The sequence below is a fragment of the Pinus tabuliformis genome, chromosome 7 (genome assembly GCF_031772625.1).
Source record: "Pinus tabuliformis cultivar Carrire ecotype Pingquan chromosome 7, CPIR1, whole genome shotgun sequence".
Taxonomy (NCBI): domain Eukaryota; kingdom Viridiplantae; phylum Streptophyta; class Pinopsida; order Pinales; family Pinaceae; genus Pinus; species Pinus tabuliformis.
In genome coordinates, this window is record NC_142293.1 from 413,693,527 (window position 1) to 413,699,526 (window position 6,000).

Consider the following 6,000-nt stretch of genomic DNA (forward strand, 5'->3'; position numbering starts at 1 on the left):
GCTGCGCAGCCATCTACATGCAACTGATAAAGGTTCCTGACTCGAACCCCTATCTTCCGGGTTTCTCCAGTTGTCTTACTAGGCAAGAAAGCCTTTCCCTCGCTAAAAACAACATCATATCCCTTGTCTTCTAACATCGCCACAGAGATAAGATTCTTCTTCAATCCTGGAACATGCATCACTTCCTTCAATACGAAGGGTTTACCAGACTCCCTCTCAAAGGAAATGGTACCGATATTGGTCGCACTGTATCTACCATCATCGCCCATCTCGATGTGCACTCCAAGATTTTTCTCCTCTAGATCAGAAAACAAATCTCGATCTCCTGTCATGTGGAAAGATGCACCACTGTCCAAGAACCATACTGATCCCATCACATTTGATACCAAGCATGATATCAATGAAAAATCAAGCTCAAACTGCGAGGCTAAGGCCTCTCCCACTGCAGAGCCAACAGCTTGCTTATTTTTCTTCTTCTGTAGAAAATTTGTGGCATAATGTCCATGCTGGTGACAGTGAAAGCACTTCACCTTGGACATGTCTTGCTTCTTGCCTTTCACACTGGAATGAGAAGCTTTCTTGTTCTTCCCCTTCTTTGCTTTGGTAGCCAAAGTGCAATTTTCTTCATCAGTTACCTTTGATGAAGATCCGTCTCTGGTATTCTGCCTGATCTCCTCCTGCACAAGATCTGACCAAAGTCTCTCCCATCCTGGAAATTTCTCCTAACCATTGACAGAGTCCTGATAGGAATGCCAACTCTTCAGAAGACCAAGGAGAGCTAAGCTCACCAGGTCCTCATCATCGACAGCCACCCCCACACTTCCCAGCTCATCTCAGCATTGGGTGAACTTCGTGAGATACTTGGGCATACTGTCGCCTTTCTCACATTTAATGTTTCTGAGTTTATCCTTGAGTGCCAACTTCCTCTGGTCGCTCTTTCTTTGGAATAGATCTGCCAATGCTTTCCACGTCAAGTATGGAGATGTCTTTCCATGCAGGCTGGACACAATGTGATCCTTCACGCCCTCCAACAGAATCCTTCGACACTTTTTTGTCTTCTTTTGCCAAGCATCAACGTCAGCATCATCAGTGGGCTTTGGGACATCATTCTCTATGAACTCCTTCAGTGCATTATCATCTAACACTACCTCCATCATGTCTTTCCATGCAATATAATTCGAGCTGCCTTCAAGGGCATACTCCAATCGCAATCCGTTGAAAGACATTTCAACTTTCGAAACCAAGAAAACACTGCTGCAAATTTGAATTCCACCAGCTCAAAACTCAACCGCTTTTGATCTAAAATTCGTGAGAACAAATTATTTCTTGTACAGAGATCGACTGTATGGGCATTCACCGGATATCTCACCTTCCAAAAGAAGGATGAATCCAGAGGCTACCTGGCCCGATTACAGACTCTCCCTGAAGAAATAAAATGTAAACACTTTCTGAATAATAGATCTGATGATCAACTCTGCTCTGATACCATGTAGAAATTTTGAATAATATGACACTTATTCACAAAGATTATCGTGATCATACAATATTTGTGGAAACATGCATAATACATAATCTCCTCTACGTTGATCATCAATTTTTCGGAATAAAAAACAATGAAACATCAATCACATGCGCACATTAACACAGTATGTAACCCGGGGAAAGCATACAGCTGAAAACCCCCAACTATCTGTATATTATAATGATTGAGAACATGTAATAATACATAGTAAAATACTCCTCACAAGTACTCAGTACTATCTCCACCTGTTACACACAAACTAGCTCAGATCTGATGCCTCAAATATCCTCCACTGTTTTCCTGCCTCCACTACGCAATCCTGCAAGAGAATAATGATGAATGGCTGAACCAAACTCATCTTTTCCCTTGTGTGTTACCACGCAATCATCATGGGAAATCTCCATCCATGCACGTGCAAATCTCATGCATAACTATAGTCACAACTGACAGCTATCTTGCCCTTTCACTCACCTCTAACACCTATCTCCACTGAACTGTCCATGCACTGAGTTAACTGATGTATTCTTTAGTTGCTTTATGAGTTAATAATTAGTGAATTAATTAATAATTAATTCACACAACTCATCACTAGTGTATTCTTTAGTTAGACTAAAATAAAACTAGTTCAACCATGTCAAACTGAACACAACTCCATCAACTCCACAATCAACTCCACCAAACTCAACCACATGAGTTCTAACTGAAGTCTTCCATGCAATAGCTCAACTGACCCATAAGAAAAGCGTATTTCCTTCTGGCAGCTTCATGTGCCACATCCGTAGCTCGAACTGAAGTGCTCCAAGAGGATAAGATAATGTTTATAGTCCAAATATTATTAAGAGCTAATAATATTCGACTGTCCTATTTTTAGCCTGGTAGTCTAAAAATAGAAACCGCCCATATGTCTAAAAATAGAAGTCCATCTATTTTTACCAACATGACCAATCATCCACAAATAGCATCCTGTAACTCATAGACCATGATCCATATGTCTAAAAATAGACTTTGCGCCAAAAATAGCCTGCGGGCCCACTTAGTGAAGGCGAATTCTTTCCACTAAGCTCCATCATCTTGTTGCATTCTCAACATATCACACCACGTATCTTCACAATTTTGACATTCCACATTAGTCACATATCACCATACAATGTCACCCAAAACATTTCCTTCATGCCACAACATAATGACATAACATGCTTCCTCTTTAGCATGTATCCTCATGTAGGGACCACCTGTGCTCATGTGGGCTCCATGTAACCTTCACATGGCCTATTGTGCTAGAATTTGAATATTATTCTTTCAATAAAATATCATTATAAGAAATTATGAATGTTTGGATATTAGAATGTTGATAAACTACATATCCCTAATCCCACTATTTGATAGATCTTGCAAATTTCATAGAATCTGGATCTCAATATTATGGATCTCCAACCCCGCCAATTGAAAAATATTAGGAGTTTCATCTCCTTCTCTTTACAAAATCCAAATCTTGATGGAATCAATATCTTGTTCTTTGTTCAATTTGGTTGGCTATTCACCAAACCATTGGCCATTGAAAAAACTTAGAAATGTCTCCAATGCACTAATATGGTATAGTTGATGGACCCTGACTGATAGAAATGGTAATTATCTACTAACTAATAGATGATTAATTAGGCACAAGACAATGCTTCATTCAACCATAACTTCAGTTGTAGATAAAAGTCGGTCCCGAGTCCTTGAACACTGTGACACTGAGAGAATGGATCCAAAGAGCCTTATTAAGGCTAGTCCAATGAATGGAACCTATTCTTAATTCCTTTCGGCTAAGATCTCAGTTATAGCTCCTATTAGGCCATGTGACCAGGGTGTTGGATAAACACCTCCAAACCCCAAATTTCATGCTTAATCCATGGATTTTCCTAAGGAAGAACCATTCTTTCAAATAGAATTTCTCAACTTGTCTAAGGATTGAAAGGGACATTGATAGGGAAATGGCTTCCAAAAGACTATTGATAAATATAGAAATATTCACTAGCCTTTAAAACAATAAAAAAACACTACCCTTAACTAGGAACCTTCATAGAAATGACATAGGATGAATAGAGGCCAACTTCATAACTTTCACCTAACTAAAATGAGATCCTCATACTTCTTTGGGGCTAAAAATCTTCGAACCTCAACTCTAAAACTTGTAAACATGAGAGCCAGTAGTCTAGCTTATCATAAGGAGAGCATTATTCATCTTTTTAAAAGGTTCCCAATTAAGGGAAATACCTCCTAGACTTCTAAATTAAATTGAGGGGATACAACATATCTATCCAATCCCACAACTATCCTATTAATAAGTAGATGCATCAATAGAATTGTAAGAAGAGATATGGGCTCGTATCAGCTTGTGCATTGTACTTCATAATACCATTAATCTTATATGTAACATAAGTAACATATTTTAAGGATTATTTATTCTTACAAACTTCCTTAATAAAAGAAAGATAATAGCTAGCGTGAAAACATGGTTCATAACTTCATCTCATCATTACAAATATATTCAATACACTAAAAAATAGTATCATTTCATTAATAGAGAGAGGTGTATATATACACATATTCAATTCACATAATCTATTGGAAGATGAAGAGGGAAGAGCCACTGTCGACCCAACCATATGCTCAACAACACTATAGTTTTCTTGTAGTTAGCCACCCATGAGCCATATGCCTTAAGAGGAATTTTTCTCATGATTCATAATTCAATGAAGGGTAGAGATTATGAGGTCCACTCTCCTTCATACATAGGAATTAGTATGTAACCTTACAACCTATGAGTTAGGGACTATTGAAAATCACAATATGACAACCATGGGACTATATAGCATAAATGGGGTCCTTCACTAATTTAGCAGTCCCTTGATACTTTGCTTGTCTCGAGGCCTTATAATGTTAGTCAAGAAAAACTATTCACAAAATTTTCCTCACCCTCTAACTCAGACTGAGGATTGTTAGATTACTTTCCTAATCCAATTTAAGTAAAATCATAAATTACACAAAGGTATATTATGTGTTTGAGGGTTCTCTCTCACCCCCTGATAAGAGTCACACTCTTAGCTCCATGTGTGGTTTAGGTTTTCCGCTCACAGGTTCGATTGGATAATTGGTTTGCACTCTTTAGTTTTTTTACACACATTAGCATTCCATATTTTTATCTCCTCTCTCTACTCACACACACACAATTTGTTCCTCTCCCCAAACCACATGCACACTACCCAACATGAGAATTCAAGATCCCTCCTTAGGCTATATGGTAAATGTTATGCAACCAACTCACAAAATAAAAAAATAGATAGATCAACGACTTCATAAATAACCTCTTTGAGGGGGAAACCTCCTTTACATAACATAAATGAATAATTCTTGGATGATACAAATGAAAATACCTCCTTGGTATATATATAAATCTAAGGGGTCATAATATAATTAGAGTGTACATAGCAATAATAATATAAGGACTTAAAAATAACAATAGTGGGTTCTATGGGGCACACCAATAACAATATGGGGGATACATGGGCACCACAGTAATAATAGGGATCTACACTAACAATAACAATAAAGGGGATACACTAGTATTATAGGGACCTAACATGCCCCTCTCCTTTAAAAAAAGTTTTGTCCTCAACACTTGAGAATTTCTGGACGCTTTTGTATAAATCCTTATCCTTCTATGTGGAACCTTCAGCGGGTAAGTTCTTTCACATAATGAGATATTCTGAAATTGATTGATTTTGTAGTTGTTGGGTTCTTGTTTTCATGACTACTTCAAGCTCCAATATGATTTTTCCTTCTTCTTCAAGTTCTGGCAATACCATTTGAACTGAGAGCCTATCACCGATAACCTTCTTTAAGCATGAAATATGAAAAATCGGGTGTACTTGGGAAGATGTAGGTAGCTCCAGTTTGTATGACATAGTACCAATTTTTTGTAGCACCTTGTAAGGACCATATTACTTGGGTGATAATCTATTATCCTTATTAGCTTTCTTGAGGGAAATTTGTTTGTATGGTTGTAGTCATAAAAGTACCGAGACGCCTACACCAATAATTCTTTCATTGTGATGTTGATTGACCCGTTGTTTCATCTGATTTTGTGCCAGAGTGAGGTTATATTTTAAGTGTTGTAGAACATGTTGTTGATGCTCGATGTGATCTTCCACTACTTAAACCTTAGAATTTTCTCTTAAATATGATGTGATGGAAGGTGGATGATATCCATAAAGTGCCATAAACGGGGTTATTTTTGTTGCAGTATGGAAGGAAGTGTTATACCACCACTCAGCGAGAGGTAACCACTTGAACCATTGTGTTTTTTTATCAGATATAAAGTAACGAAGATATCCTTCCAAACATTTATTCACTATCTTAGATTGCCCATAATAATTAGGATGATAAGAAGAGCTATGAGCTAATTGAGTACTAAGACAAGAAAATAATTCCAT